The sequence below is a fragment of the Zalophus californianus genome, chromosome 14 (genome assembly GCF_009762305.2).
Source record: "Zalophus californianus isolate mZalCal1 chromosome 14, mZalCal1.pri.v2, whole genome shotgun sequence".
Taxonomy (NCBI): Eukaryota; Metazoa; Chordata; class Mammalia; order Carnivora; family Otariidae; genus Zalophus; species Zalophus californianus.
Window position 1 is genome coordinate 46,598,812 of NC_045608.1, and position 27,977 is coordinate 46,626,788.

The following is a 27,977-nucleotide window of genomic DNA, read 5'->3' on the forward strand; positions in this document are numbered from 1 at the left end:
GATTGTGAGTGGAAGATGGTGGCCCCATCCCCAGAGTATGCTGTTTCCCTTGCTTCCTCCAAAAGAAACCCTCTTGTTCTGTTTAGCATTACCCAGCACTATTGCAGGTCCCTTGTTTAGTTTGATGGTCTCCTGCACATTCGGCCTTCTGGTGCTCCCTGGCTCAGCGCGTGGCACCACTTGAAACAAGGTTATGCCTGCCAGAAGTCTGGGAGGCCCTCTTGACACCTCCCTCTTACTCACCTTCTAGTCTGAGTATCTCCATTCACTTCTCTTCATCCCCCCTCCACCACCACCTAGTTTGTCCAAGCCATCTCTGACTTAGATCACTAGTAGCCCAGCTGTCTTCATTATATCTCCTGTTCCTCGTCCACCCCCACCATGGTGGTTTTTCAATGTGTGAGTCTAACTATGTTGCCTCTGAGAAATGGTCCCCCAAAAGAATACCCAGGTCTTACTAAGGAGGGCATGTGATGTAATGAGCCCTGGTTATTATATAAGACTAAGGAATCACTGACCTCTACCTCTAAAACCAATAATACATTATATGTTAATTAATTGGATTTAAATTAAAAAAAGAAAAAAAAAAGAATACCCATATCTGAATCCCTGGAACCTCAGAGTGTTACCTTATCTAGCAGCCTCCAAGAAAAAGTCTTTGCAGGTGTGATGAAGTTAAAGATTTAAGATGGGAAGATCATCCAGGTGAATCTCCAGTCCACCCAGATTACATCAATGCACTCACACATATCCTTGTAAGAGGGAGGCAAGGGGAGATTTTACACGCAGCAGGCGGAATGAAAACGGAGCAGAAAGAAAAATTTGGAGATGCTGGTCTTAGGATTGGAGTTGGTGGCTGCCCTAAGCCCAGGAATGCAGCTGTCACCAGAAACTGGAGTAGTCAGGGAATGGATTCTCTCCCCTAAAGCCTCTGGGGTGGGGGTGGGGGTGCAGCCCTGCCACCTGCTTAGTTCAGCCCAGTGGAACTGAGTTCAGGCTTCTGGCCTGCAGAATTGGGAGAGAGAAATTCTCTTTAAGCCACCAAGTTTGTGGTGATTTGTTACAGCAACCCCAGGAAACTAGTACAGCCTACCACTACCCTCAGGATTAGGACCAGAACCTCTGACAGGAACTCTGGTGTGGCTTAGCTCTGTGTGGTTTGTCCCTTGACCATCTACAGACTTATCTTTTTATTTTCTTATATTTTAAAATAATTCCATTGTGTTCCTTATAGGCTATAGCTGTACAAAGCCAAGAAAGCTCATACTGTAAAGTAGACTCATAGCTCCTTTTTTCATATGACACTTTATATAAAAATGGAAAAGTAAAATAGCTTTAAATTGACAGTGATTTTGGTCTTAAGCTTTAGAATCTATATTAACCTTCATTTAAAGTATCCGTACTTTGGCCAGTTGTATCCTCTGGCAGCCTTCTTTTACATTGTTGCGCTCTTTCCTTACTCTTCCACCTTTAACCACCATAGTTGTCTTTCAGGTTCTCAAAGGTTCTCTAGGAATCCTGCTCCTTTCCTCTGGTCTTCTTATCTCGGCTTGTAATTATACAGTTAGCATTTGCCTTGCTTGGTTCTGACATGCATGGGTTTCAGTTACCAGAGTTGGGTTAAAGAAGACCAGGTAGCAGGGTTCACGTTTCAGTTACGCCTGTGTTTGAACCCTGCGTGGCGGTATTTGCAAGCTGCTAGCTGTGCAGCCTGCCAGTCACCCTCAGGTGTGCCCGACACACATCATGATCAGTGACCGCGTCACTTCTCTCAGAGTTTGCCTGTGATTGGTCACCGTGCTTCTCTTCGGCTCCTGCACAGACCACAAAGCGTGTCCTTATGTGGACTCTTTGTCTCATAATGATAAACCCACGGGACATTTTACTAAAACGGATAACCAGAAGAGGGAATTGGCCAACAAAGATGAAAGGGCAGCAAAAAGTGATAATGTTGGAGTTGAAAAGTGAATCAAGCACAAATGGAGCTATAGAAGGAAAAGCTAATGTGAGAATGTCCCAGCCAACTTTCAAGAGATGATTAAAAAAAAAAAAATGACATGTGCAGCCATGGGTGCCTAGTGAAGGCATTCTTTTTTTTAAAGATTTTATTTATTATTAGAAATAGAGCATGAGCTATGAGGAGGGACAAAGAGGGAGAGGGAAAAGCTGAGCAGAAAGCCTGACAAGGAGCTTATCCCAGGATCCTGGGATCATGACCTGAGCTGAAGGCAGATGCTTCACCAACCGAGCCACCCAGGCACCCCTGGTGAAGGCATTCTTATCGACACAAAGGAGGAAAGCGATGTAAGGAAAAAGATGATGACCCAGAGTTAGTGATGCAGGCAAAAATTTCACATTAAAGTCTCAGGTATTTCACAACAAAGACTAAAATGTTGGACGTTGATTCACACTTAGTAAGAAGTATAACAATTCATCAAGGCATAGCAGAAATGCTCGATGTGCAGCATAAGTTACATGACAAGAAGGCAAGTGCTGTTCAGATATTCTCAATAGGTTTTTACAAAGAAGTAATATATAGCCTATTAAATGAGTTTTACTGTTTTTTTACTTCTGTATATATTTGTAACTGACAAAATATTTGAAATTATTCTTTAATTCTAAAACAGGAAAAAATACCATTTTAACCACCTTTAAGTGTACAGCTTAGTGGTATTAAGTACAATTATGTTGTACAACTATAACCACAGTCCGTCTCCAGAACTTTTTTCATCTTCTAAACTGAAACTATATCCACTGAACCCTAACTCCCTGTTCCTTTCTCCCCTCACCCCTGGCAGCCACCATTCTACTTCTTGTCTCCCTGAATTTGACTACTCTAGATACCTTGTATAAATGGGATCATACAGTATTTGTCCTTTTGTGATTGGCTTATTTCACTTAGCATAATATCCTCAAGGGTCCTCCATGTTGTAGCATCAGAATTTCCTTACTTTTTAAGGCTGAATAAAATTCCGTTGTATGTATGTACTACATCTTGTATATACATATGTCTTCTGTATGTACCACATTTTGTGTATCCATTCATCCATTGATGGACACGGGCTGCCTCTACCTTTTGATTATCGTGAATAATGCTGCTAAAATATGGGCGTACAGATGTCCATTTGAGGTCCTGATTTGTTCTTTGGGGTATGCACCCAGAAGTAGAATTTCTGGATCATATGATAATTCTATTTCTGGGAACTGCCATGCTGTTTTTCATAGTGGCTGCACCATTTTATATCCCTACCAACAGTGCCCAAGGACTCTAATTTTCTCTGCATCTTTGCCAACGTTTGTTCTTTCTTTTTTTCGTAATAGCCATCCTAATGGGTGTAAGGTGGTATCTCATTATAGCTTGGATTTGCATGTCCCTAATGATTCTGATGTTGAGCTTCTTTTCAAGTGCTTATTGGTCACTTGTACAACTTTGGAGAATTATCTATTTAAGTCCTTTGCCCATTTTTAATCCAGCTGTTTGGTTTTCTTGTTGAATCATAGGAATTCTTTATATACAGCTATGATTTGCACATATTTTCTCCTAATCAGTGGGTCACAGTTGTCTTTTCACTCTGTTGATAGTGGCCTTTGATGGAGGAATGTTTAATTTTGGCATAGTCCAGTTTATTTTTTCTTTAATCATCTGTGCTTATGCTGTCCATCCCCAAATCCTTGCCAAATCTAATGACATGAAGCTTTTCCCAGTGTTTTTCTTCTAAGAGTTTTATAGTTTTAGCTCTTAAACTTATGTCCATTTTGAGTTAATTTTTGTGTATGGTGTAAGGTAAGCCATTCAACTACCTTTTTTTTTTGCATGTGGATATCTAGTTTTTCCCAGTACTGATTCTTGAAAAGACTCTTTTCTGATTGAATGATCTTGTCATCCTTGTTGAAAATCATTTGACCATATATGGGAGGGTTTATCTCTGGGCTGTTTTATTCCATCGGTCTGTATGTCTGTCATTGTGCCAGTTCCAATGCTGTTTTGATTACTGTGGTTTTGTAGTAAGTTTTGGAATCAGAAATGTGAGACCTCCAACTTTATTCTTTTTCAAGATCATTTTGGCTATTCAGGATCCACTGATTTTTCCTTATGAATTTCAGAGATGGATTTTTCTATTCAAAAGACATTGTTGGGATTTTAATAGAGATTGCATTGAATCTGTAGATAGCTTTGGGTAGTATTGACATCTTAGTAATATAATCCATGACACAGGACACCTTTCCATTAATTGGTGTCTTCAGTTTCTTTCAGAAACTGGTTTTAGTATGTAAGTCCTGACCTCCTTGGTTAAGTTTATTCCTAAATATTTTATTCTTTTTGATGCCATAGTAAGTGGAATTATTTTTGGATTTCCTTTCCAGATTGTTCATTGTTAGTATATAGAAATGCAACTGAATTTTATGTGTTGATTTGGTGTTCTGATACTTTGCAGAATTTGTTTATTCTAACATTTTTGTGGTATTTTGGGGATTTTCTACACATAGGATCATGTCATATGTGACTAGAGATAATTTCACTTATCCCTGTTTTGGATGCCTCCTGGTACTATGTTGAATGTGTTGTTTAGTCTTTAACCATTGAATATAGTATTTGTGGTAAATATTCATTTTGATAAAAAAACTTAAAGGTCACAGCACAATTGAAATTTTTCACAGTTATTAAGATAATTTTGCATGGTTTCAGCTTGCATGGTCCTTTTGGGATCCTGCATGAGCATGTGAAGCAAGCAGTGCTGCGTCAGTCCCTAGCATCACACTTCCTTCCATTCGACCATGCTCCTTGGGATGAAGAACATTGTGTGATTTGCTCACGATTGCATCTCTAGCACCTAGCCTAATGTCTGGCATGTAGTAGGTGCTTAGTCACTAAATGCTGTGTGAATGATCCTTATTTTCAAACATGAATTTCACTGGGGTCCTGTCTTTCAAATGTGTGGCTGCTTTGTGGTGGTACATCTGTGTGGGCTATCGCAAAGAAGTGTTGCAGGGTCTACTAGGAGATAAATTCTCTCACTAGGTGAATTAGGTAAGACTCTCTCACTAGGAGAATAAGATATATTAGATAAGAATGGATTTCTTTCACTTAATGCTCACATTTATCAGACATTGTGTGTCGGGTTCATGGATTATTGAAGCACTTCGGTGTTATCCATTTAGCACTCAGGGTACATGATTTTTGAAATACAAAATTCGGTACGAAGGTATGGTTGGTAGTAAAGGGTAGTTGGTGGTAGGGTTGCTCTGTGAAGGGCTTCAAAGAGGTCATAAAGGGACTACAGCATTTTGTGTTGCTGTGCAGCTGTGGAAGGCAGGCATCATGGGTCAGGTTAAGAGAAAAGACATTCAACTTCTTTTCATTCCTCAGGCTACATAGAGAGACTTCCCTGCAGGTGGGGCCTCACTCGAGGCCAGTAAAAATACAACAAAGAAGCAACACTTGCCATACTGCATATCCATGTACTCTGCATAGTCAAAAGCACATCTAGTGATGACATTTAGCTTTTATAATTCAACACCAGGTTCTATAGAAGGGTAATGTTTGCATAAAACAAATCTTCATTATTTTCATTAATAAATCAGACGTTTATTGAACACCCACTGTGTTCAAATCATGGTAGGTGCTAGGAGGAGCTGAAGGTGCATAATACCCATTCTGTGCCCTGAAAGAAGTACCAATCTGGTGAGGAAGATCCATCCATACAGCAGCTGATTTTAAATGAAGTCTCATCATGAAGCTAGAAATGAGAACAGGTATATTAGGTGGCACGGGCTGTCATACCAGATTGGTGGCCTAAACAATAGAAATTTTCTCGCTGTTCTGGAGGCTGGAAGTTCAGGAGCAGGGTGTATGGTCAGGTTCTGGTTAGGGCTCTCTTGACGGCCTGCAGATGGACCACCTTCTCACTCTGTCCTGGCATGGTCTGCTCTCTGAGGACATGTGGAGAGAGAGTGAGATCCCTCTCTCTTACAAGGTCACCAGTTTTATCAGATTAGGACCCTACCCTCATGACCTCATTTAGCCTTAATTACCTTCTAAAAGCCCTGTCTCCAAATACAGTCACAGTGTGATGGGTCCATAGTAACAGGGACACCAGTTCTTATGGTGGACTTACAGTGAACCAGGCACTATGCTGTGTGTTCTCATTCAGTCATCCCTACGGTCCTGTGAGATAGATACTGCCATTTTCCCCTCTTTTACAGATGAGGAAACTGAGGCTCAGAAGGATTGTTCTCAAGCCCGCTCACTTGGCAGAGTAGAGTTTGAACCCAGGGCCCTGGAATTACGAAAGTGTCAGGGGAGGTGCCTTGAGGATAAGGAGTGAAGTAGCCTGGGGCACTCGGATGAGGAGTAGGCTCTGACTCCACACATTTCATATATATGCAGGGGCACGCTGCTCCCTAGCTGCACATAGAGATGTGTATTAAAAGCAGTGATGGAGGTTGATGCCAGTAAAGTAGGTGGAACCATGGAAATTTAGTCTTGCCTCTTGGGCAAAAGGGAGCCATTGATGGTTTTTGAGCAGAAGAGTGACAAGATTTTGTTTTAGAAAATTAATTCTGGGGGCAAGGTATACACTAAATCTGGAGGTCAGAAAACAAGTGAAGTAGCAGTTGTCGTAGACCAGGTGGGGGCTGCCAGGATACTGACAATACAGGTAAGAGGTTTTAGGAGGTATAAGCAATGGGACTGTCTTGCTTTGGTTTGTTTTTTGGTTGTTGAGAACATTGAGAATGTTTGGGGTCATTAGCTAGATGGTGCTGCCATTGAGAGAGTAGGAATACAGAAAGAGGAACACCTTGGAAAGATTAAGTAATATAACAGTTTCTTTACCAATTTGGCATAAATTGGGAAATGTTACACCAAGTGTTTTAAGTCTCTTGGGAAAGAAATGTATGTGGTATTGAATATTGAAAAAGGACTTGAAGTAGCTAGTTGACTATATTGGAGGCCTCTTATCCACCATGATTGGACTACTACTGATTATGCTATTTGGGATTATAAAAATGGAAAAACATAAACATTTTGTTCTGACTTCTGACGTAAGGCCAGGGCCTTTCCTTTGTGAGTTGGCTCTGGATTTTCAAATTGGCTTTCTTGCCTAAACCATACCTCTAATGCATTCCTGTGATTTTCAATATTAGGGGCTTTAAAGTGGAGCCAGACATTGAGGCCAAAGCGATCTGTGTGGAAGCTCCTTAGTTTTACAAATTGGTTGTTCTCTCACACTCATTAATCCAAGAGGAACTTTTATAGTTATCTGCCTTCATCAGTCTTCTCAAAACATTTAATTATTTTTCATCCATGTAATACTTTTTTCGTGCCATTATTTCATCTATTTACATGGTAAACAATGAATTATATAATTGTAGTAATAAAATCAGTAGGCACAAATGTGTTTGGGAACAGCCACCAGCGAATCTCAGAAGGCACAGGAGAAGAGCCTGCTAGCTTGAGTGTTCAGTAGGCGAAGGACATCCGTGTTTCTTCCTCTGATATTGGTTAATCTGGAGATTTAGGTGAGTGGATATTGGTTGAGTTTCTACTGTGGTGTGTATTTTGTGTGCACGTATGCATATAAAACACTAATTTTAGACATCAGTTTGAAATGGTAGTACCATATTTTTCTGGGCTACATTCTAAATTTCTGATTATGTTTAGAGCAGTTACAAAGAGGAAATGTAGATTGTAGGAAGCACTGTGCAAAACTGGTGTTAGTGGAATTCTCATTAAATATAGTAGTGAAATGAAATGAATTGAGTTCAAGAAAAATGTGGGGGATCCAAGGGACTGTTGAATTACCAGAGAAAGATGAGCAAGTAATTCTTTTGGAAAAGGAAATTTCGATTTACAGATGTCATTTCATAATTGATGACTTCTTAGATTCCTAATGCCATCGGTTAAAATGATCATTGCTGCAAAATCAGCCCACCTACTTTCTAGCAAAGCTAAAAGCACAGCTAATTGTAGCTTCTAAAACAGCCTGCACATGTAGTCCATTATAGCAGAAACTCGGTTATTTCCCCGGATGACAGGATTAGCATTGATTAGCTAGTGCAGGAAGAGAAGGCTGTTGGCTTTTGAGAACACTCGGCTCCACTTTCCAGACAGCCTGTGTTTGATGGGGCTCTGGTGGATGGCTGAGCAGGTGTAGAAAGTACCCAGCTAGTGGCTTAGTAGTGTGGAACAGTGCAGAAGACCCAGGGGTGCTTTTGCCAGCTCAAAAGTCACCCAGCAAATGCAGGTGCGACGTGTTCTCTGATGCACAGTCCAGTAGAAATCTTGGCCTTTGTTATGAGGTTAGGAATAGCTAGTAATTGTGAAATAGCTTAGTGACCTTTTCCGAACTCTTCTATTTCCCTGGTTTGCTTTAGTTATTTTTAGGAAGGAGAGAAATTGAACCTTTTAATAATTTTAATGGAAGTATGATATTGCTTTTTCTCTTTGAATCACTGAATGTTTTAAACATAAAAAAGTACAGCATATTATAAAAACGTAGATGTCCTTCATACTCAGAGTTAACAAATATTAATATTCACCCTATTCACTTCAGATTTGTTTTAGAGAAATAAAACATGACAGATACAGTTAGGATCCCCTTTGTATTCCAGCCCAATTCCCGTTTCCCTCTTTCCCTCCCCAGAGGCAGCTCGACTGTCCTCAAGTTGTCATGGGTCTCTGCCATCTACATTTACACATTTACTACACATCTCTCCCCATAAACAACATATAGGTTTGTGTTTTTAAGTGTCCATTATAAGTATCTTGTGCACTTTGCATTTTTCACCCAATTTTTAAATTTTCGAAGTCTACCCATGTTAATATATATGTAAATTAAGTATAATCACTTTAACTGTTCAACATAGTGTTTCGTCATATATATATAGATGATATACTGATTCATTCCCAATAACTATATGGATGAGTTCCACCTCCTTACGGTCCTTAACAGTGCTTTAGTGAACATCTTTGCACACGCCCTATGCATGCAAAACATTATCTGGCTATATGTCTAGACATGGAATTGTTGGGTGGAAGGGAGCAGTGTTACCGTATATTGCCAGATCTCTCTCCTGGGAGCTTTATGGGGGCTTATAGATTTCTCTTTAACTGCCTCTCCTTTCTCGTATAGAATATAATTTTGATTTTCAGACCTAAAAAGATTGAAAAAACAAAAATACTGTTTATACTGATGCACTGTAAATAAGGAGTGTGCCTAATGACATGTAGGGTCTCAGGGATTTTTTTTTCATTTAGCCAGTCGTGTATCGAGCATCCCCTGTGTGCTGAGGCATTGTGGGAGCTCCCGTGAGCAATTCATGAGCGGGTACTGTGCCTCTCAAAGATTCCTGTGCGCTGTGCCTGCAGAGCAGTCTGTGCCAGTGATAAAATAAATTCTATGGACAAAATAAGGCATGGTCTCTGTCCTCAAGAAATTTAGAGTCTAGCTGGGGTTATACAACATACACATATGAAAGATAAGACATTGATGAAGCAAACCAAGAGTAGCAGGAAATATAATTTATAGAACTAGCTTGGAAATTAAATGGAAGCAGTGTATGTTGAAAAAGAGTAAAATCAGAAACTACTGGGTGACACTATTGTTTTTCTTCCTAGCCCCTCCTCCCCACCTTACACCTGAATATTTAGAGAAACAAGTTATTATTAGAGCACTTAGTCAAAACACTGAAAAGCACGGATGGAGAAACACCAGAGCCTTCTGAGCATGGACAGAGCCAGAGACATGGGGACCAAGTGCCGGGTGGGAGGCCGGGGACTCTGGATGCGTCCCTGACAGCTGCCGGTCCGCCGCCTGGGACTGTGGCTGCTCAATACAGAGCCACAAACGTTCACAGCGTTGCGTGCGGTGCCACACTCAGCATTTCCACCTTTCCTGCTGTCCGTCTCGTACTCTGAGCTGATGGAGTTGTGGTCCTGTGCCATCTCTCTCTGGCCCGTAGAAGTCCCTGAGCAAGGTGCACGGAGAGATGCGGGGGTGCTCCCCGGGGGGGACAGCTGAAATGTCTGGCTTTGAGGTGATCACCGCAGGCTCAGGACTGAAGAAGCTGCTTGGCATCTGCACAGCATTTGCAGGAACCCCTCACCAGTCTTTTGTGACCTTGGCCTCTACGTTTTAGCATCTCCTAAGTCAGGACATCATAACTTCTGGCCAAAAGTCTTTTATCTCCAGCTGTGGGATTTTTTTTTACCTATGGGTATTTTTATCTACCCCATTTTTAGCTATGGGATGAGATTTCTATGCTGTACCAGAGGTTGACGGAAAGGGTAGTTCTGTGTGTGTGTGTGTGTGTGTGTGTGTGTGTAATCCATCTTGCCAATTCCGTGATGTGAACCCGTGTGTGTGTGTGTGTGTGTGTGTGTGTGTGTGTGTGTGTGTGTGTAATCCATCTTGCCAATTCCGTGATGTGAACCCGTGTGTGTGTGTGTGTGTGTGTGTGTGTGTGTGTGTGTGTGTGTGTGTGTGTGTGTGTAATCCATCTTGCCAATTCCGTGATGTGAACCCAAGAATTTGGTTTTGGCCTTGGACACAGACAGCGTGGGTGCACCTCACAGGGAGGCTTCCTGGAGGAAGTCGGATTTTTTTCAGGATTTGAATGGGGGTGTGAAGAGGAGTGGGGAGAACATGCAGAGTCTGAGAGGAAGAGATCAGAAGTGTGGAGTGGTTAAGGCCTTGCAGATCAGCAGAGCCGGGGCGGAGCCCTCTTGGAAGGAGAAATGAGAAGTAGCGCAAGGGAGGGCCCGATTGTTGGTGCAGTGTAAACACCTGGTCTTGGCAGTGGTTTGTCCTGATGTGCGTTGGGAAGAGGCACTGGTCAGGGACAGACTGCGCGTGGAAAAGTCTCCCAGGGAACACTGCTTTCCTGGCATTTTGGTGTGGACTGGAGTCTGCGGGAGGCCAGACATGAGAGACAAGGCCTGAGGTGGAGGCTGGCGTGACGGAAACAGGGGAGAAAAGGAAAAGACAGGGCCCTCTGCTCCCAGACACCTTTGACAGGACGCGGTGCTAGTGATCATAGTAGGAAGACAAATACTTTGGGGAATGGGATTCTAAATTTGGCTCAACAAAGGTGGCCTTAATAAATATAAGACTTTTTTTTTTATTTCAGGTAGAAAAATATTAGCACCGTCTTCAAATTTTCCTTTCCAAAAGGTTTACATTAGAATATGGGGTATATTAGTTGCCAGCATTATCAACTTAGTACTTTTTTTTGAAACAAAAGTCCTTGCCATGCCTCTAAGACTTTTCTACTCAAAGTGTAGTTTATGGACCCAGCAGCATCAGTACCATTTAGGGGCCTCTTACAAGGTAGCAGCTCCGGGCTCACTCCAGACCACCTGAATGAGATTCTGCATTTTAACAAGGGGGCATTTGAATGCATAGTAAAAAACACTGCTCCAACACAGTCATGACTTAAAAAAAAATTGTGACTTAAATTTTTATGATATATTTTTTTGTTTTTCTGCAAGTGGGTAATAGATGCCAAGAATACCATTTTAAAAGTACTTCTAGATCTTAGCGATAAATATGTATTTGTTCTCTGTCAGTCTTTCCATTCTGGAACATCGACTCCATGCAAAGCGGTCTTATTTAGTGCCTGAACAGTGCTTGGCACATAGAGGTGCTGAAAAGATATTTGTAATGTTTTGCAAATATACATGGATGAATTTTAACTAAATAATGGTATTTTAAATTACTTTTATGTGCACATTTTTAAACCATACTTTATTAAATTATAAGCTTTTCAGATTGCAGAGGAGATAGATGCTTATTTATTGGTAATTCAGACAAGAAAGAAAAGTAGGAAAAAGAAAAATCCCTCTTTACTCCCATTGCTCATAGATAACATTGTAGGATATTTCCCAGTGTGAATGTTTTTACCTAGTTTGTCATAAGCACATACTACTTGGAATTCTGCTTTTCACCTGTCATGGCAGAGTCTCTGGTTTATTGTGTGACTACTGTATGCCAAGTTTCAAACGAGGCATTTTAGATACTTATTTACTTATTACATCTATATAAGGCATTGTATTAAAATTTTAAATAAACACAGGCTAAAAGTTCACATATCCTGCTCGATGTCACACTGCCAGTCCTTGATCAAATTCAGATTTTTAATGGGCCATTTTCTGAAGTCCATACTTTTCTCATATACACTGGAGTAAGCATTTCTTTGGTTAGGACTTTTTTTGTGGGAGGGGGTGCATAAAATGATATTTTGCTAGGTGAATATATTGTAATTTGTCTAACAGTCTTTATTGGTCAACATTCTAGTATTCTTATTTCTTGATACTGTTACCAGACCAAGGTGGGTCCGCCCCTTGGTGAGTTACAAAGACTGGAGTTACACCGGGTGGGGTTCCCTCACAAAGTCATCTCTATTTGACAAATGAGATCACATGGGGTAAGCAGGGTTACCCAGGGGTAAGCAGGCTCCTTTTATTGGGGCTCGGGATGGATATTCAGAGGGGGATTGCAACATTATGGTGAAGCTGAAATAACTGTGAGGAGCTTTCTGTCCTCAAATGTTTCTTTTCCTATCCAGCAATTTGTTAGTCTCTAAAAGATGAGATGGACAGTTACACAGAAGCTTCTAGGAGTTTTCTGAGTTCAGGAGAGCAGTCCTGAGTTCAGGAGGTCATTCCTGAGTTCAGGGGTCAACTGGTCTTGCTGATGACAATACTATATATAAAATATTACAGTGAACAACTTTGTGTAAAATTATTTTTCTGTATTTCATTTTTCATAGGGTAGATTTTCAGACTTATTTTTAATTCTCTTGAAAGATGGAGAACTTTCTGAAAAGTTTGCACCAGTTTTCATTCCCATTAGTCACTGTAATGTTGTATATTTGAATGCCTAGGAGCAAAGTAATATGTCCACCATACTTCTTCAGAAAAAATCCATTTGAATGTGTTTTCTTTTAATTTTAAATAATTTGACTTTTATGTCACAAAATTTAATGGATATATGTTACCAAAATATTTAGCTGTGTCAATATCAGCTTCTAAATTACACAGAATTTTAGCATAACATTCATACTGCCCTGCTCATGACCTTAGCTTAGTAAAGTCCACAGTTTAAAATGATGTGTTAAGCTCAGAATTTTTCTTAAATTGTGAGTTTTTTATGGTTATACAACTTACTCAACTTTAGTATGTATTTAACACCATTTTTTTCTTCTCGGAAATCATGGCGTCTATATCATTCTTAGACTGACAGTATTTTTTTTCCCTTATCTCCCTTCCTCCCTCCCTTATTTCTTTTTGTAGCAGGAAGACAGATGGTGCAGAGGAAAGCCTGTGTTATCACAACAACAGCAAAACCAAATGAACTCTTGTTTATGTGTAGCTTAATTTGATACCTTTTTTTGTAATAAGACCCATTTTCATAGAAAAGCAAATGATCAATATTTTATACACTGCATTTCTTCAGAAAATCTGGGGCAAGGGGTCACTTCCTATTTCTATAATAGTTCAACAGTGGACTTACAGGAAATATTTGATACTTTTTAATAAAACAGCTGAAGAAGGAAATAACTCCTGGTGTTAATATTTGGAATTATAACAGATCGTTGTAAAATATAATAGCTCTATATTGGAGACAGGACCACTAAAGGAAGATAAACAATTTGAAAGTAGAACATGAGCTTACTCATCTAGCCATGTTTACTTGATACATTGCCTGTTTGTTTTTATCTGCACTGTAGCTTTCCCAAATATCATCACAGCAACTTAAATCTGGCAGAAAAAAATTTCATTCCATTGAACAGAATCTCTTGTAGATCGGTTTTATGTGTGACTTATATCTGTGACTTTGTGGTCTGATAATGCCTCTACTGGGATAGAAATAAATGTAACTTTATAGTTTAATAATTTGTGCAAGACAGAGAAGCCAGTGAATTTGATATGTGTACTTTCCCAAATATGTTCCATCGGGTTGTGATTTTGAAATACTTGATAAACTATAAAACAGTGATAGTTGCCTAAGCATTTAAGAACTTGGGAGTGTGAATAGACTGTTAAATTCAGTTGAGTTACTCTGTTTCTAACTTCCTTAAATAAATGTGTTTCTACTTGCTGCCCTTCTTCATTTATGCAAGGCATAGTAGCCTGAAGGCAGTCATACTAGTATGAGTGGGAAATTGAAGGCCTTGAGCATTCTGATTTGAATTACTTATTCTAAAAAGAGTGATGTGATAAACATTTGAATTAAATGTAAAGTTTTTGTTAAAACAGGTAACTTTTGGGGCACCTGGGTGGCTCAGTCCTTAAGCTTCTGCCTTTGGCTCAGGTCATGACCCTGGGGTCCTGGGATCCAGCCCGGCATCCGGCTCCCTGCTCAGCAGGAAGCCTGCTTCTCCCTCTCCCACTCCCTCTGCTTCTGTTCCCTCTCTTGCTGTGTCTCTCTGTCAAATAAATAAAATCTTAAAAAACAAAACAAAGGTAACTTTTTTCTGCCTCTGTTCTTCCAGAATAGCAATTAGTTTTAGTTAAACTTTGGGCAGCTACTGCTTTCTTTTGGTGCATTGCAGTCCTGTTTATTAAGAAATCATAACAGTATCTCTTAAGATACTATTTTCATGGGAAATATCCATGATTGCCATTTTGAGTTTATTTTTTTCTTAAGTGGACTTTCAAATGCAGGGAATTCTTTTTAGTTTGAGATTGTGTGTTGGGAAAAATAGACTTGTTATTTTCTCTATTGTGATTTTTCACAAAGAATATATTCTACATGTAATTTTTTGAACTTTAAATTATTAAACATTTAAAGTAGTTATAAAATGAACATGTCAACTCATAATTATGTAGTTCTTAAGATGTTTGCCAACTCAAGGGAAAATTTTATAATTATGTAATAAAAGGAGTCCTAGTTTAAGAAGCTGCCTTTAAAATGCCACCATAAATAATTTTCAGAGTCCTATAGGTTGAACAATTCAAGAAATATACTTGGAGAATAATTTTTTAAGGAGAATTAACAATAAAAGCAAATCACTTTAAACATTTTGTATACTCCAGAAACTATGCAACTATTAATCCTGTTTTCAGAAATAGCTTCTTAGGCATGGAAAAGGTTTTTTCTTTATTTAGACTAATTCATTATTTGTTAACTTCATGCAGTAAATACTCGTATTTTACCTGCTATATGGTAGGCACCATTTGATTTTTTCATTCAGTAAAATAGCTTTACAACATAAAATAATTTCACCTATCACATGGCCACTTTGAATAACCTTATAGATACCACTTTCTGTACCTTCTTTTAGTTGCTCATTTGTCATGCTGCTCATTCATTCACTCGCTCTTTAATTCATTCAAGTACCCCTCAAAGGTGTTCTAGATGCCATACTCTGTGCTGGGCACCATTCAGGTGGGAAAAGCAGCAATAGTACATGAGTAGTGCGCTGGGGGTGAAGGCGAAGCAGCAGCACGGAGGAGGAAGCCTCCAGCCTGACGTGAGGGACCAGGAAGGGAGGTCTGGAACCACTACTTTTTGGACCAAAGCCTGGAGGATGAGCAGTTGCTAAGTGAGGAAAGAGGTACGAGGTCAGTGACTCATGCAGGGGAACCCCATGTGCCAAAGCCCACGGCAAGAAAACATGATCTTCCCTTCTAATTGTTGGCATTTTGACTTGGAAATTTTACAGGATAAAGTAATAATGAAAAAGGAAATAAAATGGAAACCTTTTATATTTTCCCTGTCTTGTCTCAAGACAAAATACTTTTGTTGAAGTGTATTTGATGTACAATATTATATTTCAGGTGTAGAATGTAGTGATTCGACAATTATATACATTATGAAATGCTCACCATGATAAATGCAGGTGTCACCTGTCACCATATAATATTATTGGCTATATTTCCTATGCTGTACTTTTGATTCCTGTGGCTTACTTTATATCTGTTAGTTTTTTCCTCTTAATTTCCTTCACTTATGCCTCCACTCCTGTCCCCTCTGGCAACCGCCAGTTTGTTCTCTGTATTTGAGTATTTGTTTTGTTTTTTGGATTCCACATATAAGTGAAATCATATGGTATTTTTTTCTGATTTATCTCAGTGCAGTGCTCTCTGGGTTCATCTTGCACATGGCAAGTTCTCATTCTTTTTTATGGCTGAGTAATTGTGTACGTGCGTGCGTGCGTGTGTGCGTGTGTGTGTGTACGCCACATCTTCTTTATTCACTCACCTATCAATGGACACAGGTTGGTTGCTTCCCTATCTGGGCTATTGTAAATAATGCTGCAGTAAACATAGGGGAGCATATAACTCTTTTGAATTGGTGTTTTGTTTTATTTGGGTAAATACCAAGAAGTGAAATTACTGGGTTGTATGGTATTTCTCTTTTTAAGTTTTTTTTTTTTTTTTAAGATTTTATTTGACAGAGAGACAGTGAGAGAGGGAACACAAGCAGGGGGAGTGGGAGAGGGAGAAGCAGGCTTCCCTTGGAGCAGGGAGCCCAATGCGGGGCTCTATCCCAGGACCCTGGGATCATGACCTGAGCCGAAGGCAGATGCTCAATGACTGAGCCACCCAGGCGCCCCTCTCTTTTTAATATTTGGAGGAACTGCCATACTCTTTTCCACAGTGGCTGCACCAATTTATATTCCCACCAACAGTGCATGAGAGTTCCTATTTCTCCACATGGTGTGCGATGAGATCTCATTATGGTTTTGATTTGCATTTCCCTGATGATTAGTGATGTTGAACATCTGTTGGTCATTTGTGTTCTTTGAAAAATATCCAAGGGCTCTACCCATTTTTTATTTGGATTATTTATTTATATATTTATTTTGGTGTTGAGTTGTAGGAGTTCTTTATTTTTGCTATTAACCCCTTATTGGATATAGCCTTTGCAAGTATCTTCTCCCGTTCAGTAGGTTGCCTTTTTGTTTGTTGGTTTTCTACTCTTTGTTGTAGTCCTAGTTGTTTATTTTTGCTTTTGTTTTCTTTGCCTGAGAAGACCGAGCCAGAAAAATATTGCTAAGGCCAAGAGATTACTGCCTATATTTTCTTCTAGGAGTTTTATGGTTTCAGGTCTTACATTTAGGTCTTTGGTCCATTTTGAGTTTATTTTGTGTACGGTATAAGAAAGTGGCCCAGTTCCATTGTTTTGCAGGTAGCAAGACAGACTTTATTTTTATTTTCTAAATATCAACTTACTAAATAGTCTGTCATATTAATTCTAACTCAGGAAGGCATTTGGAAGTTAAAAGATGGGGACTCGGGGCCAAAGTGGTTTCTCTGGCTTTTATTTGGCTTTTGCAGGCTTCCCTCCTCTCTGTCCTCACAGGCCTTGCTGGCTGGGGGCCGGACCACCATTTGGGGCTCTGTAGGTGGCACTCGGCAGTGTGGGCTTGGGCTCCTCAGCCTCCGATCCAGCCAAACCCTCTGTGTCCTCTGCCCTTCTTGCCATTTCTCTTTTGTAGTCATTCCCCAAATCTTCACCCCAAGTTCAGAGGCATACCCCTGAATCTGCTAGCTTTTCCTTTGCAGGATACCAGAGACAAGCCTAAAAAATGAAACTCTGGTTTTGCTGTGCACTTAAAGAAGCTGTTTATATTTTAATTTACCACAGTGGAGGGCACCTGGGTGGCTCAGTTGTTAAGCATCAGCCTTCGGCTCAGGTCATGATCCCAGGGTTCTGAGATAGAGCCCCATATTGGGCTCCTCGCTCAGCGGGAAGCCTGCTTCTCCCTCAGCGGGAAGCCTGCTTCTCCCTCTGCCTGCCACTCCCCCTGCTTATGTGCTCTCGCTTTCTCTCTCTCTCTCTCTCTGACAGATAAATAAATACAATCTTGAAAAAATTTTTTAAAAAAACTACCACAGTGGCTTTGAGGGCCATCTTGACAAATGCAGGCGATGCATCTTAATATACGTATGTGTAGAAATGAATCCATCAGAATAGTTGTCTGTAGGACGTAAGGTTTTAGGGCCTAGTTACTCTTTTCAGACATGGGGTAGAGTGGCTTATTAATTACATGCTCGTAGATAATTACTACACCAAGGGATGTAGGGGATGCCCAAGACCCCTGCTTAATTTGTCCCTATGTGAGGTGGAGACTGAGTCTCACCCTGCCCCCCCTCCCCCGAGTGCTCCCATGCTTGCCACAGCTGATGGTTTCTCTGCTTACAGTAGAGTCTTTCATGGCTCCCTGGCACTGGCTAGTGAATTACAAAGTCTTTTTCTGATAAGAGGCAAGGCTGCATCCAGTAACAAAAGTAAACGGTAAGACACTCCAGTGGCTGTGAGTGCAGACATGGCTGCGGCCGCTCCCTGGGGACTGACATCCCCGTGGCCTGGAGGTGTCCCTGGCCAGAAGTGGAGTGTCCAGTGGCCAGCTGATGGTGCACTTCAGGCTCCCATAGCCCCAAGAAGAGTGGGCCCCCCATAACACAAGTCTGAACGGGAGACTGGACCTATTCCAAACACTCTCTGTCATAAACAAAGTGACTGTGATGATCGGGGTTTCCAGACACATGCTGTCCTTTAGATGGAAAGTTTCCCAAGGATCATGCTTTGAACTGTGTCTGAAAAGTAAGAGGAGAGACTTTCCATGAAATTCCCCCACTGCTCCTTTCTGATAAAGGAAGCAAGCACCTTTATTTTTTGTTAGTGAAAGTAGGTTTTATGGGCTTGGGTTGAGGACAGCCTTATATCTGGTAATTTTTTGGAACCTGTGGAGGTAGGTCCATTAGATGAAATGTCGTGAAGCATGGATTCTGCAGGAGATGGTTGGTTGGTTAACAGATCTATATCGGGGGCCTCTTTATATGCCAGGTTCTGTCCTGCGTGGTTGGGACAGGTGCACATGGCAGAGATGGTATTCCCACTTTCGGGACTTACATTTATGAAAACAAGTAACAGGGCAAGTAGCAAATATTTCTCTGCAGAGATTTAAAATAGATGCAGAAGAGAGTGATTGGAGGTTTCTTAATATGTCCTTTTTAAAAACACTAGAAAAGAGGAAATCAAAGATGGCAAGTAGCTTCTTATAGATTTCATCAGATACGGTGTTAGAGGGAGCCTCGTTCATCCATGAAAAATGGGTTGACACAGGATGACTTTGTAAAAGTAGCAACCATCTGCCCACTTTCCATTTATTATTACTGGAATGTTTCCAGCAGCCAAACTGGACTTTTTAGTTTCCTTAAAGAGCTTGCATGTTCTTACTCATCTTTGTTTCTTCACTGCATAGCACAGTGCCTACTGTATACTTGGTGTACAGTGAGTATATTTTGAGTGGATGAATGAAACAAAAGTAGATTTGTTAGCATTTTTCTTTCTGCCTAATGTATAGAAGACATCAGTTTTCATTTACTTTCCTTTAAACTGCAGAACATTATCTGGTTAAGACTTGGGTGTGTGATTTTAAAATTAAATATCCTGCTTTTTAAAAAAAGATTTTATTTATTTGTCAGAGAGAGACAGCGTGAGTGCCCAAGCAGAGAGAGTGGCAGGCAGAGGGAGAAGCAGGCTCCCCTCTGAGCAAGGAGCCCAATGTGAGACTCTATCCCAGGACCCTGGGATCATAACCTGAGCCGAAGGCAGATGCTTAACTGCCTGAGCCACCCAGGTGTCCCCAAATATCCTGCTTTTTAAAAACATATATTTGCTTTTTAAAAAATAAAATTTATGGTTCTCAAATAATCTAAATTTGTTGAAGAATGGAAGGAGTGATGTGGAAAGCCATCTATTATTTGACTTTGATAGTAAATTGTATAGTTTGTGGTTGGGCCTGATTTCTTAATCACTCATAATTGTTTGACTTGGATACGATTGACAATTTAACCCCTCACTGAACAGGCTCAGAATTGGCTATACACTCCAGGAAGCTGCTTTAAATAGGAAATTTATCCTGGAGACTTAGGAGATGTGGAGCAGTGGGGTGCATGGACTTGGGGAATGAAACAGTGAATGGGATAGATCCACTGCTTTTCCTTTTTTTTTTTTTTTTTTTTTTTTAAAGAGAGCAAGCATGAGCCTGGGGGGCGGGGGTGGGGGAGAAAGGGCAGAGGGAGAGGGAGAGACAGAATCCCAAGCAGGCTCCACGCCCAGCATGGAGCCCGACACGGGGCTTGATCTCACAACCCTGAGATCATGACCTGAGCCAAAATCCAGAGTCGGACCCTTAACCGACTGAGCCACCCAGGCGCCCTGACAGATAATTATTTTATAATCTGATTTGTAACAAGCTTCAAAAGGGAACTTTGTACCAACACTCTCCACTCATACAGGAGACCTCTAGGGGCTATGTGTCGTACATGAAGGAAGCCTTGGTAGGACTTTTTAACTAAGATACTTTCAGAATCAATTAGGTTTTTCCGTTTTGAAAAATATTCTTAATAACTATAATAAATCATGTCAAGAAAAACCTTTCAAATGAACTTTTTAACCTTTATTTTCCTTGGCCACTATCTGAGGGAAAAGCCACTTTTCTTCCTAGATCCATGGGCTAGAGCCTTTCCCTCATCACTATAGAGGCATCTTTCCCGTTCCTGCACAGAGGGAGGCGTGCGCACACATGTTTGTTGAACAAATTCTACAAGAACAAGGGACTGGAAACCTTGCTGTTCTTAGTCACTGTCATAGTAGAAGCCGAGATAAATCTTGCAGTCTCTTTAGCTGGTGAGTGGTAAAAACTGTTCTGCTCTTTGGCCCCGGCAGGCCAGGCATTCCTTTCCGTCATTGCTGCAGCGTCTTCAGATCAAGATCGAGCCCTTCAACTAGCTCACCATAATGGTTTCCCTGGCTGAGTGGTGTCGAAAAGTAAGTACAGTCTTTCGGGAAAACAGTTCATCGCAGAAGAGTCCATTAATCTTCTCTATTGATTGCTAACACGGTGTACTCAGAAGAGGACTTGAAATACAGGACAGTGAAATTGAGGGAATAGCCCAGGAGCCAGAAGGACAAGTTATGAGGTCTACATTCAGGTGGCCAGTATCCTGTGAAGTGTAGACAGTTTCCAAGCTTTATCTGTTTTGTACTGACTTCGGCATATTTTAGTTTTTAACTCTGCTTTTGTTAGAAGGCTTTGTAGTGAGGAGTTATTTTTTTTCTTGGCAGGGTGGGAGAAGTCAGCATGGTAGAGGGAAGATTTCACTGTTAAAATGGAAAAAAGTTTTCAGTAAAATAATTCAAAAAGCAAGAAACTCTGTGATTCTATTTGGCCTATTGGCTTCCTTCCTTTTTTTTTTTTCTAATATTTTGAAGAGGATGCATTTAAAAATCTTATTTGCATTACTTACATAGATCCTATGAAAAGCAGTCTCCCAGTCATTTGCGTTCGTTTTTGGAAAACAATCAGAGACTGTTTTGGGGGCGTCACCCCCTGTAAGTATCTCTCTCTCCATTTGCGACCGTTTGTCTCCTAGCTCACAGTACCCTGCGCCACAGCTGGGCACAGGCAGACCTCAGCTTGCCGCTGAGTGAATAACTCACTCCCACGCAAGCAAGCTTTGTCTGTTTTGCTCTTGAATCGCCCCATTATTCTGTTTGGTTGGCTGGATGATCTGTTCTGTTGAGGAATTTTATCAAAGCAATAACTAAATCATGGAGTATTTAGAACAAGTAAATTAAATGATGCATTTTTTTCTCTCTAAAAGGTGTCTAAATGTAGGGAGTGTGTCTATGATGACATTATTGAAACATGATTAGTGACTGTTTATCATCCCACATACATACACTTAACACTGAATAAAATCACCATTAATTTTATTGCCCTCCCCCACGAGAATTTTCATTTTTTTATTGTCTATATGTATTGGAACATAGTGTACACGGAACTTTTGTTTTTACATTACATTCTGTCACAGGCATTTTTCTAGGTTATTCTAGGTTATTCTCTTGCAGGCTTTCTGTCCATTTTCGGAAATTTTTTGATTGTGATAAAATATACATAACATGATATTTTCCATTTGAACCACTTTTAAGGGTGCCTTTTAGTTAAATACATTGACGTTGTGGTTCACTCCATCTCCAGAACTCTTCATCTTGCAAAACTAAAACTCTGTACCCATTAAACAGCTCCTCATTCCTCCCTGCCCCTAGCCCCTGGCAACCACCATTATACTTCCTGTCTCTCTGAATTGAACGACTGAGGGTACCTCATGTAAGTGGAATCATACAGTACTTTTTTGTGACTGCCCTCTTTCATGTAGCATAACATCCTCATAACTCATCTATGTTGCAGCATGAGTCAGAGTTTCCTTTTTTAAGACTGAATAATATTCCATTGTATGTGTATGCCTCATTTTGTGTACATTTTGTTTATCCATTCATGTGCTTTAGCGGTTATTGTGAATAACGGTGCTAGAACATGGGCGTACAAACATCTGTTTGCGTTCCTGATTTCAGTGGTTTGGGACATACACCCAGAGGCAGAATTGCTGGGCCACAGGATAATTTCATGTCTGATGTTTTAAGGAACTGCCATTCTGTGTTCCACAGTGCCTGCACAATTTTACACCCCACCCCCAGTGCCCAAGGGTTCCTATTTGTCCACATCCTCATTAACACTTCATTTTCTTTCTTTCATCATAGCCATCCTAATGGATGTAAGGTGGCATTATGGTTCTGATTTGTATTTCTCCAATGATCAGTGATACTGAGCATCTTTTCATGTACTTATTGGCTGTTTGTATATCTTCTTTGGAGAAATGTCTTTTAATTAGGTTGTCTTTTGTTGTTGTTGACTCATAGGAATTACTTTTATAGTCTGGATATTAACCCCTTACCAGATAGATAATTTGCAAGTATTTTCTCCCATTCTGTGGGTTGCAGTTGACTTTTCACTGTTGATCACGTCCTTTGATGTGCAGTTTTTATTTTGATACGGTCCAGTTTATTTTTTTACTTTTGTTGCCTGTGCCTTTGGTGTCCTATCCAAGAAATCATTTCCAGATCCAATGTCATGAAGCTTTCCCCCATGTAGACAGTTTTTTAATAAGGTTTTTTTCCTGTCCTGGATAATGCTGCAGTGAATGGCTTTATGCACTTAGCTTTTTTTCTTCTGGTGGCACTGTTTACTTTCAGAGAGAAAAATGAAGTACTGAACCAGTGTTGTCCCATTAGAGCCCATGGAGACACCAGATATCACTTGTCTTGTTAGCAAAATTTTGTTTCTGAAGGCAAGGAGAGCAGCATCTACAGAAGCATTCAATACCTTCATTGCTCGTATCGTTCTTTGGAACTGTGATTTTTTTTTTTTTTTTTTTTTTTTAAGAGAAGGGGAAAGAAGAGGGAGAAAGAGCAGAGAGGCAGAGGGAGAGAGAATCTTAAGCAGGCTCCACGCAGGGCTTGATCTCATGACCTGAGCCAAAATCAACAGTCAGACGCTTAACCACCTGAGCCAGCCAGGTGCCCCAAGGAACTGTGATTTTTTTAAAACAGCATGGGTCACATGAGCAACCTGGATCACAGAAAAGCCACAGGCCCCTTAAAGAGCAACAGGGAGTGAATTTATGTGATTATTTCTTTGACCCTCAACCTGGGATCTCGGGGCTGCAATGAAAGGTGAGGTTGATGGCCATGGCTGATTAGCTTCAGGTGGTCCTGGATCACCTTTTTAACGCACAGTCTAATCTCCCTGCACATTTGAAGGGGAGAAAAGTCCTTTTGGGGAATTCTTCTAAGAACTCAATGTTACATAAATAGAGAACATTTTCACAAAAATCAAAAGTTTAAAAAATTGCAGCCATTTTGCCTTTGTGTTAGGAGGTTAAAATCCTGTTTGAAAAAGCATTTTCTGTTAGGGACTGACTTATAGTAATTATGCCCAAATGGAAAAAATACTCCTTTGAAAATCAGATGCATACATTCTTTTCTGCTATATTTCAGGGAACAAAATTTTCATTATCCCATGTTTTAATATCCTAGAGAAATGTGTTTTAAACTTTGGCAGTGTTGATGAATTGAAGAAAAGATGATCAGTTGCTCCTTGGTATTTGCAACAGGTTTTCTGCCTTTGGGAGTCTCCATATACAGAGAGAAAAATCTAGAGCCATTTTATTTCTACTGGTGGTTCATTTTCAAAAACCAAACAGTGGCAATGACTGTAATAAGACTTCTCATCAAAAAGGATTCCAGGGGCGCCTGGGTGGCTCAGTAGGTTAAGCGTCTGCCTTCGGCTCAGGTCATGATCCCAGAGTCCTGGGATCGAGCCCCACATAGGGGCTCCCTGCTCAGCGGGGAGCCTGCTTCTCTCTCTCTATTCCCCGTCCATCCCTCCAGCTCATTGTCTCTCTTTCTCTCTCTCAAGTACATAAAATCTCAAAAAAAAAAAAAATTCCAAAAGACCTCTTTTGCAGAGGATTTTGATTTGTTTACTTTTTAACTTTTTATTTTGAAAATACCCTACATCTTCTTAAGTACATAAAATAGTATAATCAATTCCCATTTTTTGGTCAGCCAGCCTTAGGAATTAAGACATGGCCAATCATGTTTTATCTATACTTCTCACTTTTAATACTCTTACCTCAGTTTGTATATGAGGCAAGTCCCAGTCATCATTTCATCTGTAAATACTTTCATAAACATCTCTAAAAATTAGTTTTTTAAAATGTAGCCATACCTAATAAATTAATAATTCATCGATCTAATCAAATGCCTTCAATGATCGTTTATCTGATTTTTTTCTCTTTAATTTTTTCTTTTTCATGAGGAAAAGCTTACATACAGTGAAGAATGTATACATGTGTAAACACCACAGTGTAACTACTTAAGCCCAAAGTTATAGGATGTTTCCAGCATTCCAGCATCTTCCCTTGAGCTCCTCCTAAGTCAGTAATTATGCCCTCTGAAGACAGAGGTCAGAACAGTAGTTTTGAACTTCATATCAACTGAATCATAGAATCTTGTGTCTGGCTTTTTTCACTCAACATGGTCTATGAAATTGATTCATGTTATACTTAGCAGGAGCTTGTTCTTTCTTGTAGCTGTGGACTGTTCTGTTTCATTGAATGAATATACTGCAATTATTTGATCATTCTACTGGTTCCAGTTTGAGGTTACTGTGAATAGTACTATTAACATGCCATACATATCTTTTGTGGGCATAATAATAATTCAGTTCTGGTGTGTGTGTGTGTGTGTACGATATATATATATATATTTATCAAACAGTGAAGTTACTGGATCACAGGGTAGGCCTGTGTTTAGCTTTAGTAGATACTGCTAAGCAGTGTGTGAGAGTACCAGGTGCTCCACATTCTCATTAACACTTGGTAGTGTTAGTCCTTGCAAGTATGGCCAATCTGATAAGAGTATAGTGGCATCTCATTGTGGTTTTAATTTGTATTTCTCTGATAACCAGTGCTTTTCAACACTTTTTAATATGCTTATTGACTTTTAAGATACCCTCTTTTGTTAAGTGCCTGTTAAAGACTTTTGCCCGTTTTCACTGGGTTGACGTTTTTTATTCGTGGGAATTCTTTACATATTCTGAGGATGAGCTTTTTGTTGGATAAATATATTTAACTATCTTCTCCTAGTCTGTGATTTGTCTTTTGTAATCTCTAATGAGTGAACAGGAATTCTTAGTTTTAATTAAGTTTTCATATCAGGTCTCCAGCTTTATCGTTCTTCAAATTTGATTTGGCCATTGTAGTATTTTTCTTTTCAGTGTAGATTTTAGAATCAACTTTTCAGTACACACACACCCCCCACCCCCCCGGGATTTTGCTTTGGATTGCATTTAAGTTATAGTTCAGTTTAAGAGAAATTAACATTGTAGCAATATTGAATTCCAACCCACAAGAATTGTATATCTCTGTATTGAGATTAGTGATCCTCAGGCAGGGTCAGTTTGCTCCCAGAGGACATTTGGCAATGTCTGGAGACATTTTTGTTGTCACATCTGTGGTGGGAGAGTAGCTGTGTGCTACTGGCAACTTGTAGATACAGGATAGGGATGCTGCCCAACATCCTACAAATCCTAGGACAGCCTCCACAAGAAAAAATTATCTGACCCAAAATGTTAAGAAACCCTGAGTTAGGTCTTTATTTATTTATTTTTTTTGGTAATGTTTTGAGTTTTCAGTGTGACAATATTGCACATCTTTGTTAGATTTATCCTTAGATACTTAGTGATTTGGTGCTATTGTGATTTTTCGTTTCATATTCTAATTGTTACTAGTTTGTATATATGTGTTTGTGTGTGTGTGTGTGTGTATTGTTTGATGTGTCTGTGTCTTTAAGTGTCTGTTGTATTTTGTACCTTTTATTTTGGAGATTCCCTTTCAGTCCCCCCCCATACACTTTTTTATTGTCATTGAAGAAACTAGGGTTTTTGTCCTGTAGAGTTTTCCACAGCTTGGATATTGTTGATCATATCAGTGTGGGGGTGGTTAATATGTTCCCTTGTCTCTGTGGTCATTGCCCATATCCATTACTTGATTAGGAGCTGCAAAATGAAACACTGATTCTATCTTCTGCTTTTCATTTATTATCCCAGGATATTTTTGTAAAAAGACTGCCCTCCCACCCAGCTAATTCATTACTGAGTCCCTAGAGAAAGGGTAAATGCTTATTCCTTCTCTTTTTTTTAAATCCTTTTCCAAAATAATGAATTCGTTCCTTAGGATCTTCCATAGGCAACCAGAGAGGGTTTGTTTTGTTTTTAAATTAAAAGTACCATTATGAACTTACAGTTTAACCATATTTGATGTTTCAATCTATTGCTTTATCAGGGATTAAATTGTTCCATACTTGCATAGTGGGAACCTCTTCAAGACACTAATATAACTTTTAAGTTTCCTTGCTTTCTACTATAACGAGATATTCCAGGCTCTTCTCGAACATTTCTTATCCCTGACCTGGAATCAGTCATTTTTTCAAGGAGCCACGGTCCCTTTTACCTAATGTATTTAGAGAAGGTGTTAGGCATTCTCAGGGCTACTGGCGGTGTTATTTCTAGGCTTTTTCAGTAGACAGAAAATATGTATTTTTTAAAGATAAGTTCCTATTCTAGGCTGTAAGATTTTTAATAAACTTCATTCTTTTTCCTATTCACACAGTCCTGAGTCCCAACAGACACCATCATACGTACATGTTGCTTTATCACAAATTACATCCCCAGCAGCCTTAGAATGACAATACCAAGTTGACTGGTGAGAATATGATTATGGAAAACAAATTCTTTTTGCCATCTTCTGGGATCTGTTTTTAAGGGTATTTCATAATAATGTACTGTTAGATTATTGTGTTCTAACATCACTTGGAATAATTCTGTGTGGTTATTTTACCAACTGGATTTGCATTAATTTTACTTTTTAGGGGTTGCATTATTAAAATTTGGTATTATGTGCAATATTTACATGGTTCCAATGTCTAATCCACAGAGAAGCTTTGTTTCTACCCTTGTTTCTTCTTCCCTATTCCTTCTCTTGCCTTGTAGGTATCCATTTTTTTTTTAAAGATTTTATTTATTTATTTGAGAGAGAGAGAGAATGAGAGAGAGCACGAGAGGGAAGAGGGTCAGAGGGAGAAGCAGACTCCCCGCTGAGCAGGGAGCCCGATGCGGGACTTGATCCCGGGACTCCAGGATCACGACCTGAGCCGAAGGCAGTCGCTTAACCAACTGAGCCACCCAGGCGCCCTCCATTTTTTTTAATTACAGGTTATTCCACCATTTTTTTCAATATTAGCAAATATGTATATATTTTTATACTTATATCCTCTCTTCTTTTAAATAAGGGAGGTTTTTGCCAGATGGTCTATTTCACTTGTCCTCACCTCTGTTCTTATAGATCTTCTGGTATTGTGTGTTTTGGTTCTAATGCTTACTTTTATACTCAGTCTTTATATAATACCTTCAACTCCCCTCCAGTTTGGGTCATTGTTTATTGGTTCCCAATATGAGCATATTGAGGTGAGCTAGGAGCCTCTTCCTTTGCTTCAGTTTTAAAGTAATGAGACTTGTACTCTTTGGGAACATTTCCAAATCCCCTGAATGAGTAA

General features: G+C 39.8%; 1 protein-coding gene across 3 annotated transcripts in view; it reads left to right on the forward strand.

Annotated features, from left to right (window-relative positions):
* Positions 1-27,977, forward strand: part of TTC39C (tetratricopeptide repeat domain 39C) — a 109,224-nt gene that overhangs the window by 13,422 nt on the left and 67,825 nt on the right. The window contains exon 1 of one of the 3 annotated variants that reach the window (XM_027575874.2): positions 20,576-20,789. The exons of the other annotated variants lie outside the window; for them this stretch is intronic. The gene's annotated coding sequence lies outside the window, so the exon portion shown is untranslated. Of the gene's footprint in view, positions 1-20,575; positions 20,790-27,977 lie in introns of those variants that run through there. 3 annotated transcript variants of the gene reach the window in all.